The 14,456-nt window shown below is 35.3% G+C and overlaps 1 long non-coding RNA gene across 1 annotated transcript in view; it reads right to left on the minus strand.

The window, feature by feature from the left end:
- LOC107520861 overlaps positions 1-14,456 on the minus strand; it is a 275,913-nt gene that overhangs the window by 94,803 nt on the left and 166,654 nt on the right. The window contains exon 5 of the long non-coding RNA XR_004952511.1: positions 6,272-6,377. This is a non-coding gene — a long non-coding RNA (uncharacterized LOC107520861). The remainder of the gene's footprint in view (positions 1-6,271; positions 6,378-14,456) is intronic.

The following is a 14,456-nucleotide window of genomic DNA, read 5'->3' on the forward strand; positions in this document are numbered from 1 at the left end:
GGGAACAAGCATTACATCAAATTATGAACAAGTATAATTTATTTTTTAATCTTGCAGAAGATATACAATTATTTTTTAAATGCAGAGAATATAATACTTATTGTGGAATAATAAAATTAAAAAACCGTAGACATTATAAATACTAACTGCAAACATGTGAAGGAATATATGTACCATTTATCACAGTTTCTTTTTGTTAATATTTTCATTAATGTTCTAGTTAATATTTATGAAATTTCAATATCACACTATCAGTTTCATTCTTTTATTTTTATATTAGATGCAACAATCAAGAAAAAGTTACTTAAATATTTTTATTCTACCTTCTTTGACAGCTAGATAAATATACACTCTATGTCTCTCTCCATAGCATGTCTCTAATGATACTACTTCCTAATGATGTGCTTAAAACCTATGAATATTCTTCAGTGAATTTTTTAGATAAGATAAAAACAAATTTCTTAACTACTTTGTTGGCTTTAACCTAGTTCTATTAGATTACTCTCTACAGTGCCATTTGAAAGCATTTCTTTATTACTCAAAATTACATTTTTAAAATTAGTCGAAGATAGTATTACATTTTTTATGAACTAGTAACACTAACTGAAACATCTTTCCATAAGTAGAGAAATAACATTTAATGATATGCCACTAAAATGATAGCTATTAAATGTGTGATCCATTAAACTGCATAAAATATGTTTTCATTGATGTTTATAAATTGATTCTGCCATGTGTACCTGCAAAGTAATTAAAATTTTAAATTACATACATGCTTTTATTAATGTCCTCTATTTGAAGGTTGCAAGTAACAAAGGCAAGTCTATAATAAATGAAAAATGACTAGAAACAAAATTAAGAGTTACCGTTAAAGAAAATTTTGAATAATTGGATTGTTACAACAATGGAGTAGGCTACCCTGAAATATATTGAGCTTTCCATCCCTAAAAGTGCTCAGAGTAAATTAACTTTGGATCAGATTATTCCACATGGGACTCATGAATGAGTTAGAAAGATATAATAGATGAACTTGAATTTCTCTTTTATTGTCTCAACATTAATATTCAATGACTTTATTAAGTAAAAAAAAATGATGCTGGCATAAGACAAGAAGAATGCTGAAACATCAGTGACTTTGAAAAATAGCAGAGTTTTGGGTAATAGTGACTTCACACTTTAATGAAGCATCGGGACTGTAGTACAACTATGCTGTGGAGCTCTAAGGCTCACCCACTCCTCTTGTCCTGTTTAATAGCACATGTAACATTATTCTGTGTTTAATTGTTTGTGTATTAATCTCTCTCACTAGACTATTAGTTTCTTCAAGTCAGTGCATATATTTATATTACTTTTGAATATTCAGTAGTCAACAGTGTTAGAAATATGTTTTCAATAAGTTTTCAATAACAAATATAATGTTTTTAATTATTAATGCATAAGAAGGTAAAAGCAGTACAAAATTTAGATCTCGCCTAACCTGTTTGGTAGCACTGATGTCCTTAATTATTGAGAAGGATCCAGACTGCAGGAAATGAATCAATATACTTGCAAATAGAATTTTAGGACAATTGAATACAACAGAAGCTCAATTTTTTAAAATAGGCAAATTTAGGGAGTCTCAAGTTTCCTAGATTTTATTCATTTAAAATTTGCTCTTATTCACTCTCATATATATTATTTTTATTTCCTCTCTTGTATATTAAGTATACTATTCATGTTTTCTATTTTACTTTTTTGATAAACTTATTATTTAGTATAGATTTAGTTTCATAGAAGTTACAAAGATAGTACATATAGGATCCACACACCCTGTTCCTAGTTTCTAGTTGCTGTTATTATTAATACCTTCATTAGTATATACATTGGTAACAATTAGTATACCATGATATTAAATATTATCAAATAAAGCCCATATTTTATTCATATCTCCTTAGTTTTTACCTAATTTCCCTTTTTGTTCCAGGATCCTATTCAAGAGACCACAATACATTTAGTCCTCATGCCTCCTTAGGCTTCTCTAAGCTGTAACCCTTTTTCAGACTTTCCCTTGTTTTTGATGTCCTTGACAATTTTGAGGAGTACTGCTCAGGATTTAATAAAGTGTCCTTCAATCTAGATTTGTCTGATTTTTTTTTTTTCATTATTAGACTGGGGCTGTAGGTTTAGGGGAGGATAAACACAGAGGTAGAGTGCCATGCTATCACATCATTTCAAGGGCACGTGCCACCAACAGGACTTGTCGATGTTAACCTTGATCACCTGGCTGAGTTTGTCAGGTTTCTCCACTGTGAAGTCACTCTTTCCCCACTTTCCACATTATACTCTTTCAAAGAAAATCACCATTGGTAAGCCACCCTGAAAGAGGAGAGAGTTATGCTCTACCTCTTTGGAAGAATAAGAAACTTTGAAATTTCTTTCCTCCTATGAGTTCAATTAACAGTAGTCTCATTAGAAGAATCTGATAAATGTAGGTCTTTTTGAGTTTATGCAAGAATTTTGGGGGGAGTCTCTTTAAATATCTCCTAAAGGAAGTATATGTTAAAGGGAAGTGCTACCTTTAGACTCGGATAAAATGAACAATTGCACAGGGCTGCTTTATGATAGAGACTACAATGACTTTTTATAAAAGCTATGTAAGTCAAGAGCTCACAAGAACACTAGGGGAGATCCATTTCATGCTTCAAAGTTCCTATTTTTATTGAGTTCATATAATAAATAATTCAATAAATAAATCTATCCCTATTCTATTAATGCAAATTCTCTGGAATGGGACCCAGACATTAGTATTTTTCTAAAGCTCCCCAGGTAATTGTAATTGTTCACAAGAGTAAGAGCCATTACTTTAAATAAACGGCTAAAGCACAGCTATGTAATGGAATTGCCATAGGGAGGTTTTCAAGACATTTGAGCTTCACTCAAATTAGTTAAATCAGAATCTCTAAGTATAGAGCCCAGACATTGGTATTTTATAAATGTTCCCATATGAGTCTAATGTGAGACAAGGGTTGAAAACCATTTCTTTAGATAGATTATACCCCCAGTGCCCAAAACTATTCCTGGCTTGTAGTTGGCTTGTAGTAGTATTAGGATATTTATTTGTGAAAAATTAATGAATTAATTAATAAGTCAAAAATTAATTGACTTTGATTACTTTGATTACACAATCAATAAACAATCTTTTGTGTACAGTCCATAATTTTGGTAGAAAGCAATGCAAACCTTTCCTTAAATATCAGAGGTCAGGGTAGGCTTCATAAGCTTGGCAAGATTTGATATTGCATTTGGATTCACTCTAGATAAAGTCAAAACAAAACTAAACAGGAGAATCTACATGAAACAAATTGAGGGAAATATGTTGCTAGATTTGAATACCAATATATATTAATGGATGACTCTAGTGCAATGTAAAACTTTTTTATACAAGTTATCAATTTTTCCACATATTTCTGTCAACATGCCCCCATTAATCAAACATAAAAATGGTATGCACCTTTTACTGAATGAATATCTACATGCCAAAGAGACAGGTGTTTTCTAGACATAATATCACTTAATCTTCACACACATTCAAAAAATCTGTAATGTAAAATTGGCTTCGAGTTTTTAGAGATGAAAGAACTGAAGTTCTATAGTTTATGGTACTTAAGGTAACCCGCCTATGTGGCATCCAAGATGAGATTATCCAGGTTAATTTAACTCTGAAGCCCTGCTATTTCTCCTTAAACCAAGTCCCTATTCTCCTGTGATATTATGATGATGATGCACTTTTCTTTTAAAAGCATCTTTATATGTGCCCTCATATGCTTTAAGTTTCTATAAGAAATAAATAAACTTAGTGTAACATTCAAAGCAATTTTACCAACTGCTAATTTGGAAAATTTTTAGCATGTTAAAATACATAATTGCCATTCCTTATAGCTCATTCCTGTAAACACATCAACACCACTTCTTTGTATAACTTCATGCTCTTTATTTTGCAAAATATTTCAATTAAAAGTAGTGGCTACTTGCCAGATTCAAACAGTAGTAATTGCCTGTCTTGCTAACTGAATACACGGATGAAGAATGATTTGAAGAGGAGAAATATATCTTTATTTTATAAGAATAACTTAGCCCACAAAAAGGAAATTCAGTGGCTAGCATATTAAAAAATAAATGCCTTTGAAATTAATCGAATTATATGTCGATTTAAAAATCCAATCAAATACGTGATTTTTTCTTCATTCCATGCCTGTTTTTCCCAATTTAATGTAAATTTCTAAAAAATATATAAAATATTGTACTAACATTTAATGTAATTTCTAAATTATGTACCTTCAGTACCATTCCCCAGAAGAAATCAGCAAGTATATATAACTATACCTCAACTTATGCAATAGAATATTTGTAATTTGGTGATAAAGAATAGGATTTAGGGAAGATGGCTTGGTTTTGTTTTAAGATCATTAGAAAAGCAAAAGATATTTGAGGCTGGTGATCAAAGGTGCATTCCATTAGATTAGACTTCTTTGCATCTCAGCACAAAGCTAAGACCATTAGAATGCCCAGTAAATGTGTCTTATTAATTAATTAAGAAGCAAATGGATGGAGTTACCAGGGGTCGGATCCTCAGCTATACAAGTTGAGAATGTCATCAAGATCTTTTTGTTTCCTTGTTTCTTTGTTTTAATTTTGTTGTTTTCTTTGGTTTTCCAATTCCTAAATGATATTCAATTTCTCCAGAAACGGAACACATACAATATCACTAAAAAGGCTTATTTTAAGATAGATTAGAAATTTATTAATAGCTACTATTCATTTATATAGAACACTTCCTCCTCATGTGTAAGTTCATTATGAAAACCAAATTACATAAGAAAAGCTGTCCATTAATCACAGAATAATAATTTTGCTACTGCTTGAAGGATAAATACATTAGGCTAGCACTTTGTCCTTTGTATCATTAGAGATACATAGATCTAGAATATAATCATTACTGTTCATTCAAAGCTTTGACACATTTTCCTCCTTTCCAGTGTTGGAAAAACACTGATAACATTTTTGGTACCATGTGCTTCTTTTTCATTATCCCTAAGTAAGCAACAGAATTTTTCTCATCTCAACATATTTTTTAACAATTGACAAATTATAATTATTCTGATAGTAGCTTATATGATATTAGTTATACTCTGTTAAGATTTTGGAAACAACAGTGTATATACAAATCCTCTCCCAGGATTAAATATTCCAATCTGTCATTCATTCATTCATTCATTCATTTAAGAAATATTTGGTAGTGGATATATGTGATTCTTTCCACAGTATCAATTCATTCTTACTTCCTCAATATTCCTCAGTTTCCATACTGGGAGCCATATGGTTCTAGGAAACCTTACTGTGGTGGGGAAGCGTGTGAGCTAGACTAAGACAATCGGGTAGCCTATCTCCTAGGCATATGACCATGTAACACTCCTTGACTAACTGAGGAGAATCTCTTCTTCTATTGAGTGTATCATATATGCATAGGTGAGACCTGAAACTGCAGTAGCCATTTTGCTTGCATGCAGGAAGCTAGTCAAAAGATGGAACTAAGACACAAAGGAAGGCAGAGTGAAAAGACAAAGAAAACTGCAGAAGAGTAGAATGAGACCCTGACATTATAAACCTCTGGATCAAATAGCACCTAAACATGAACCACCTGTGTAATTAAGACAGCTTGGTAACTGTACAATCAGCATAGCCACAGAGCCCCCTTCTCAAAAGGGACATTCGCACTTAGTTTAATGCTCTGCTGTTGCCATCTTGAAATTCTTAATTTTATCTTAGAAACACTGTTTCTAAGTCCTCTAGAACAATGGATTCTGTCTATGAGCAAGAAGAAAAAAAACTCAGCAGCAACTAGCACACATGGGGCAGTCCAGGGACTTGAATGGGGAACACTCCATCAAGACCTGGGTGCGGATCTGCAAAAGCACCAGCTGGGGCAGCAGTGGCTCTGTGGAAAGGAGCCACGTAGCTCCTTGTGGGGGTGGTGCATGGGGTCTGGCTTGCCTGTCTACACCTATCTGCACAAACGTTAACTCTGGGGACTGTCAGAACTGTTGACAGTAAATTACAATAGAAGAATATACTTGGACAGTGCAATAAAACATATTAAAGAATTGTTAAAACCCTTCCAAGAATTTAGAAGCTCTGGTTTTAAAAACTGTTATGACCTGCAACTTTGTAAAGTAAATATCCACAAGCTTACAAAAATAGAAATAAAGTTTGTAAGACAGTCAAGTCACAGTACCATTAAGTGTCAGTAGATGAGCTTCCACACGGTGATTGAGAGACCAAAGCTTTTTCCATCTTGAGCTCCACCATTTTTCTGTGTCCTCTTCTGGGATGGTCTGCATCTACATGAGAGAACAGAGAAGAAAAGAGAATATGAAAAACTCCACGAGATATTTTAGAGGCAATATCTAACAGTGCTGCACACAATTACTGCCCAAATTTCGCTGATCAGAACTCAGTCACATGGCCCCACCAAAGGCAAGGGTTTGGGAAATACAGGATAATGGTTTTGCGAGGAAGAAAAATATAATTCAGATATTGGTGAACACTACCACTTTCAACCCCATGATGCTTATGCAAAATTATGGTCTCCCCTTTGGGGGAGGGTGTGTCATGCCCGCATTCTGATCTGATAACTGTCCCATTTCTAATCTTCCTACATAGCCACAAACTTAGGGGGGAAAAAAAATTATAATTCCTATTCCTATTTCTTTATACCCTATTTTCGATTCATCCCACTGTAATCTGAGCTCTCTCAACTATTTTAACGAATACGTAATTATCAAAGTCAAAAATGCCCGCTTTTTTTTTTTTTTTAACGCATCTCTCACACCCTCCCCCAAATCCTTTAACCCCGGACTCTCCCCAGCCACTGGCCAGAGTCATTCCAGAGAAGAACCACCTCCTCCTATTTCTTACTCTTGGGTTCCTGCCTCTTGCCAGCCGAGAAGTTTCCCCAGCCCAAGACCACTGCTCTCTAAAGCCCTCCCCCAACCACCCGGATCCACCGCCCCGTCTTCCCGGCTCCTTCCCTACATTTCCCTACGCTAAGTCCTTTGACTCCATTTTGGCCCCTCGATTTTGTCTACAAGTCCCGCTCGTGCAAAGCACCCCCAATGAAGGGTTCGCTCGTCTCCCCCAAACCCCACCAGGGTCCAGCACCCCATCCCTCACCTGGAGAAGAGTCGCCATGCTCACTGTACTTAGGCCTCTAGCTGAAGCAGAATTTCGGGACAAGGAGAGAGCACCGCCTGGTGGCCGAACCGGCCGAGGTCGCCGAGTCGCAAGGCCCTCCTGAGTGGTCACAAAGGACTTCTTAATTACCATAGTCAATATGCCGCTTTCAGCGTTTAAGTAAAATACATTTTTGCCTACTCCTCCAATCAGATTCAGTTATGCCTTCACCTATGGCACGTTTTATCATTTAGTGATGACCATTATAGAACTTAACACATTATATTTTAAATATCTTGCATGTGTCTTATGTAGACTCCCAACAGTCAGGGGCCATTTCTTATTACCTGTGTGATTTTGATTTCTTATTACCTGTTGTGGTGTCTGAAATGTTTCGGTGTCTCAGTAAATACTGGTTGACAAATAGGTTAATGATTAGCCTCATTAGCCGTCTGGGGAGGAATGAATGCCACCAGGTCCCACCAGGGTGAGCACACCTGACCCCACCCTCTGGGTACTGGTCACAAGGCTCAGGTGACAGAAAGAAGAGGCTGTTGCTGAGCAGGGAAGGGAGGGAGAGTCTGAGAACCTGTCCAGCAGAGGAGGAGGAACATGGGACTGCTAGTGAGCAGGATCCTGAGTTATGCTCATTTGCAAAGCACAAATTCAAAGATAAAATTATTAAGAATTTCAAGGGGCAACTCCAAGTCGGATTAAGTCCCTGCTTCCTGGCCCCTGTGCTCACAGAGCCCTCTGACACTGCTGACTGCAAGGCAGTGAAGCTGGTACTGGTCCAGAAGGCTCACAGCTGGTAAAATCTGTACTCCTAGGCATCTGAGGAGCTGATTGATTATTCATAGTGTTTAGAATATGCCTCCCTGGAGCATTAAGAGGTAGAAATATGGTATTTTGTTTCAATTTGAAAAATACCTGTTTTTAATTTTTTGGGGGGAGGGGGGTTATGTATAAATCAAGATGAAGCAATATCCTCTGAATGAGGACTTTTTGCAGAGATCAGGGTATACACTGGCATAACAGTGGCCTGGCTTCCCAGTCAGTTTAACAGACTTTTTGGATCAGCCCACAGAGAGGTTTGGGTTTGCTACCCAACTGATTTCCCTGATCACCATTCCCTCTGCCCTCGTGACTAATGTGACTACATACTTTTCCTCCCATTTCTGTGGATAGCCTATTAGGGTTCTCTGCATGATTTAATTAAATGAGCTCCCCAGAATTCAGAGACAAAGTCAGAAAATACTTTTTAAAATTGAAACAATTAGGAGTACACATAAAATATGTGAAATTAGGTAGAAAGGTCTCAAGAGCATTATTTCCATTACTATTCTCTTTAGAGAAATCTCCTCATTCTCTGACTACCACCACCATGACCACCACCCCTCCCCACGACATACACACACATTTCAAACTGGGTATGCAGATAAGAATGCATCTTCCACTCTTGACCAAAAGATCTTGTCCTCGAATGCTCAGGACGTTGTCTTTTCACATCCACTCTTAGCCAGCACTTTCCATATGTTCTTTCAAGAATTCAGCAGCTCATTCAAGGTCTTCCTCTCTCCTCCAGGTCTCTCAGATTATACTGGGACACTCAAAGTATACTTGCATGATGAATCCAACAATTCAGTAGTTTGATTTTCATGGTGAAAGCATCGTCTGCATTCCATCTCAGCAGCAACCCACACCTACGGTAATACAGCTTCCCGTTTCTTTGGATTCTTCACCAGCTTGCTCTGAATACATTTGCTCTTCCACACCCATAACGATTCCCAGTATTGCCTTTTTCCCCCTAAAGATGCTAAGCCCTACTGTGTCCTTTAATTCCTTTTACACCCTTAACTCCTTGAGCTGTCACCTTAATCTTATATGTCTTCTCTTCCACCACAGCCACCTTGCAAATTTTCAACTTTGATTCCATTCACACCATCTTTGTTTGTTCCTATGCCTTTTAAGTGGCATAATTAAGGGGGGGAAATCTAACTATGGACCCTGGTACATTGTGCAGGAGGTGTGTAAGGATCCACCCACCCTAGTCCAGATAGTTGGTGCCTCTTGGCGCAGAGGTCGTAATGTGCTTTGGGGCTATCAGTCTATCACGGTTGGGGCCTGGCTTGACTTCCCTGCTCTTTATGAGATTCAGCATGTTGGTCTGGGACTGGCAGGAGATTCAGCAGCTGGTAGACCATGCAAGCACGCAGTCACAAGACAGGGGTCCCAAGCACCTGCGAGTGTCTTCAATGGCCCTCCATATATCTGTGGTTTCACTCCACTAATACAGCCCAACAAACACCACTGTAAATAGTGAGTTCACTACCTTCTTGAATTCTACTATTGATAAGCTAGTGTTAAATGAATATTTACTCTTTCTAGAGTCTCTTCTGTGATATATTATCTTATTTAACCCTAAAAATCCATCAATGGTAGGAATTATCATTATCCTTCTTTTACATGTGAGGAAAGTACCCACAAAGGGTTATATACTTTACCAGCTATGCAGTGGGTGGAGTTGAGAACTGCACTATGGCCTAATTATGGCAACATAACAATATACGGATTGGCAGGTTGGACATGTCCAACTATACAGAAAATACTTGATTTGGGATCCTACTGGACTTTTAAACTCCCATATGATTTTCAGTTCAGAAATGTGATTTTGAAAATAAAAATCTATTGTTCTTTAAAGGTAACATTTAAACTGCTTTATCAGAAGACTTTTCTCCTCTACTGTCAATACTCACTAATATAATGAGTTTTGATATGCTGAATAAAGTTTTTAACACCCTTCTTTTGTAACTACCTACTAATTTAGAAAAAATTCAATTTTTATACAAGATGTTACAGAATATTGTGACATAAGTTGTGTTATAAGCAGATTTTTGTTTACAACATACTTGAAGAATTCCATTTTAGACATTCTTTCCTCTCATACAGTATTATTTGTTGTCATACATATTGAGAAATATGCAAAATATATTTTAAATATTTAATGTCTTTAAAAATTATCCCATTTGATGTTGGAGAGGATGCAGAGAAAAAGGAGCCCTCATACACTGCTGGTGGGACTGCAAATAGGTCCAGCCACTATGGGAAACAGTATGGAAGTTCCTCAGAAAACTAAGAATTAATCTACCATATGATCCAGCAATTCCTCTACTGGGTATTTATCACAAAGATCTGAAAACCCATATCTGAAAAGATATTTTCACACTGATGTTCATAGCAGCATTATTCACTGTGGCCAGGACATGGAAGCAACCAAAGTGTTCTATGATAGATGATTGGCTAAAGAAGCTATGGTACACATATACAATGGAATATCACTCAGCCATAAGAAGAGGTGAAATACTGCCATTTGCAACAACATGGATGGACCTCAAAATAATCATGCTAAGTGAAATAAGCCAGACAGAAGAAGTAGAAAACCACATGATATCACTTAAATGTGGGATATAAACCTAAAGCAACAAGTGAGTAGGACAAACAAACAGAGACTCATGGACATGAACTATAGATTAGTGGTTACCAGAGGGTAGGGGTGGTTTAGGAGTGGGGAGGTAGATAGGGTAAAGGGGGTCAAATATAGAGGGGTAGGGAGTGAAGTGGGTAAGGGGGATCAAATATGTGGTAGCTGGAGAAAACTGGACTTTGGATGGTAAACACACAATAGAATATACAAATGTCAAATTATAATGTACACCTGAAAATTACATAATTGTATTAACCAATGTTACCCCGATAAACGTGATTTTTTAAAAAATGCCATTTGAAATTCACTTATAAATTTAATTAAAATAAGAAATTAGATTTTTTCCCCCAAACTGTAATAACATGACTGGTGATTTTATTCACATATTATCAAAAAATTATATTAAAATTTTCATTAAATTGAATTTGTATTGTTATTTTGGATAAGCAGATTATAGAAGCAACTCATATGTTATCAATAAGCATGGTAAAACAGAAGAAAAATACACTTCCATTGATATATCTTTGAAAGAGAATTTTTATCCTAGAATTTTACTCCTGGTTCAGACTAAAATTTAAGTTCTCAAGTCAAAAAATAAGAAAAACTTAAATGGTAATTGCTGAAGCAGAGAGCCCATTTGGATCAAAAAGATATGTTTAAAGAACTAAAGATAAAATATGTTTTTATTGTAGCTCTTAGCTTGCTTCAGGATCTATTGCCTTTAAGGTTGAGCGAACACTCCAAAGGGGACAATAATGATTCCAGATACAGACATTATACTCTACTGATGATGTCCTTTCCTATCCTCCTGTAAGTGGTTTTCTATTACTGATGTATACCAGACCAAATTGTGTACCTTTCAATATGAATAATGAAAGCAGGCATAAGCACAAGAAATATAAGAGGCCTGCTGTAAACAGATACTTCTGTTTCATTACCACTGTTTTTATTAACAAATTACTTCCATTAAAGAGATTATGAGGTTTCAAAAAGCAATCCAAAATGAAATAGTCCAGGCCTAACTTTCATTTTGTAATGAATTGAAGTGATTTGCCTGCAGTCAGCTCAGTTCCTCCTTGTTTCTGTAACTGCACTAGTCTATTTTCTATCTTGAATTGTGTGTGCGTTCTCCCCAGTAGGGCTTTGTGAATCATCTTTTCTAAGGGAAAAAGATGTTTCCAATTAAGTCAAGATATACACCTCTCACCTCCTAATGTGGAGAGTGGTGTGTTATATATAATACCCCTCACATTGGAACAATGTGCTCAAAAGCCTCATATTTCTTACTGTAGTTATTTTACAATCCAGTAGTTTCTGACAAAAGTATAAGCTTCTAAGCAGTCATGGCTCCAAAAGTTACTATTAGCATCATTTTAATATTAAACCAGTACTTCGCTTTTAAATACTGAAACTTTAACCCTCTAATTTTCAAGAGAGGTGCACAAAGTATTCTGTTTTGAGCTTTTTTTTTTTTTTTAGGTGAAGGGAATCAAATGTTGAAAATGGTCATTGTGCTTCAGAGCCTATAGTAATTTATGGATTATTCAGGTTTACACAATCCTTTCTTTAAGAGGGTGAATAAATGTTAGTCATATCTTTGTTTCATTTTTGGAGCTTGGAAAATCTAAATGATGGTAATATTTTGCCAATTCCAAAATTGACTTTGAAATGGACCTGGTCTATGGAAACTAGAAGTCTGACATCACAGATGCTAATGAAACCTAGTGTTACAAGATAATTACATCAATATCCTCAAGTATAAAGACTCAAGAAATAAGGAGGATGAAATAGAATTGATTTCTATTATTAGTGCTAGGTATATTGAATAAATTTTGATTTTATAAAACTCATTTAGAATTAAACATTCCTCTGTCCCTCAGATTTTCCCATATTTGCATACTATTTTGTTTAAACTTTCTTTATATTATGTATTTTATAGACTTCATAAACAAGGTTCTACCAATCAGTTAACATTTTACATGGAACTTAAAAGCATAATTGAATCCTACAAAATGTAACCAATTATTTTTTGATTTAGTTCTTATATGATTGAGGATATCTTTTTTGTATATTTCAAAAAAAAAAATAATGTTTTTTTCCTTAGAAAATCAAAATAGCAAATATTCAGAAGTATAGTTTGAAAACAAGAGAAAATTATAAAACAAAGAAGAAAATAACCATTACAGCCTTAAGAGAAAAAAATTATTCATTATTTTATAATTATTTTTCTTAGCATCTATTTGTTTTAGAAAATGGGATTTTACTCTTTATATGGTTGCTTACCCTTTTTTCCAAAAATATATCATTTCAAATGGAGAAGTTTAGGTAACAAAGCAGGCTTACAAAATCTGTATCTTTCAATATTAGATAAAATGAAAAATAAATAGAAATGACCAAACAGAAGTCTCAATAGCTACAAGCAAACCAAGTTAGAAGTAAAATTTCATGTCATAATATTTGAAAAAATCTTGACTAAGGAAAGAACTCTGTTAATACATCTGGAAGTCATTTCAGGAAAGAATGTGAGTCAAGAAAATCTCCCAAATTCCCACCAATACCCATCAATTTAAAGACGAATTGATAAATATGATGAGCAGGCAGTCTGGAGAAAGCAGAGGCTCAAACTCTATAAAATAAAAGCCCCAGGCATTTTCAAGTTGGTAATGGAGAAAATAAAATGGAATATGCATTACTAACAGAGTCCCTTAAAATAGAGTCAGGAGGCTATTGAGGAAGTGAGGCCTATACACATCCTGTGCTGGCCTCACTTCCTGGAGCTGCTATAAAGTTGCTAAACCTGTCGCAAAACTCAGCTCAATGTTTATGAGTCATAAGCATTCTGGAACAACAACTGCTGTACGGACGCATATGGACTTTACCTTCTACTTGTAGTTTTTGCTTCTCATTTGCATGCTGGAACTAACCAATGCCTGTTAACCTAGGCAGCAATCCTTTATTTGCATAATGGAATTACATTTCTTTGTTTTTGCCTTTCTTTATTCTCACTAAATCTGTGTCTTCTGGGTTACAACTCTTCCACTTAAATAAAGAATTTTTTATCCTTTATTATAGCTTGAACTTCTTATTCAGTTAACAAAGTACTGCATGATGAATGGGAGGAAATGATTCAAAGCACCAAGCACTCTGCCAAGGAATCATGATAGTCTCTCTAGCTAAGTACAGTGAACTCTAGTTCATATCATTTCACATAAACTAAGTTGTTTAAAAAATGTCCAGGGTGTCCAACAAAGGCTACATATAGTTCCAGCAAAGCTTTATCTTCAAAGTGGATGAAAGAGTCACATCTCAAGCCACAAACTGTAGTTGGATCAGGGAAAAAGCTAGATTTCAGGTATAGTAGTCATGGTAAATCTATGGTTTACCAACAAACAAAGGTTTTCAAAGAGCAAGATGAGAAGAAAATACATGGCAAGTAAGCAAGCATACCACAGTAAAAGATAAAAGAAATGTATATCACATTTTTAAAAACTGTCAAAGAGCCAATCTAACAGGAACACCAATGCAAGAAAAAGAAAAAGACAGAAAAAGCAACAACTCTTAAAGTGCCTCACAGTCAAGCAAAACCAGGAATGTTACAATTAATAGAACCAAAATAAATCCTGTAGAAAGAAAATTAATTAGAAACATTGTGGAATAAACTAGCCATGCCTAAAAGTCATAGCATTGATATAAATGAAGTTTCTACTGGGAACGAAATAGATAATCCAACAAATGAACCAAACATCATAATGAAAGTAGTATA

This window comes from Rousettus aegyptiacus, unplaced genomic scaffold (assembly GCF_014176215.1).
Source record: "Rousettus aegyptiacus isolate mRouAeg1 unplaced genomic scaffold, mRouAeg1.p scaffold_m13_p_8, whole genome shotgun sequence".
NCBI classification, from domain to species: Eukaryota; Metazoa; Chordata; class Mammalia; order Chiroptera; family Pteropodidae; genus Rousettus; species Rousettus aegyptiacus.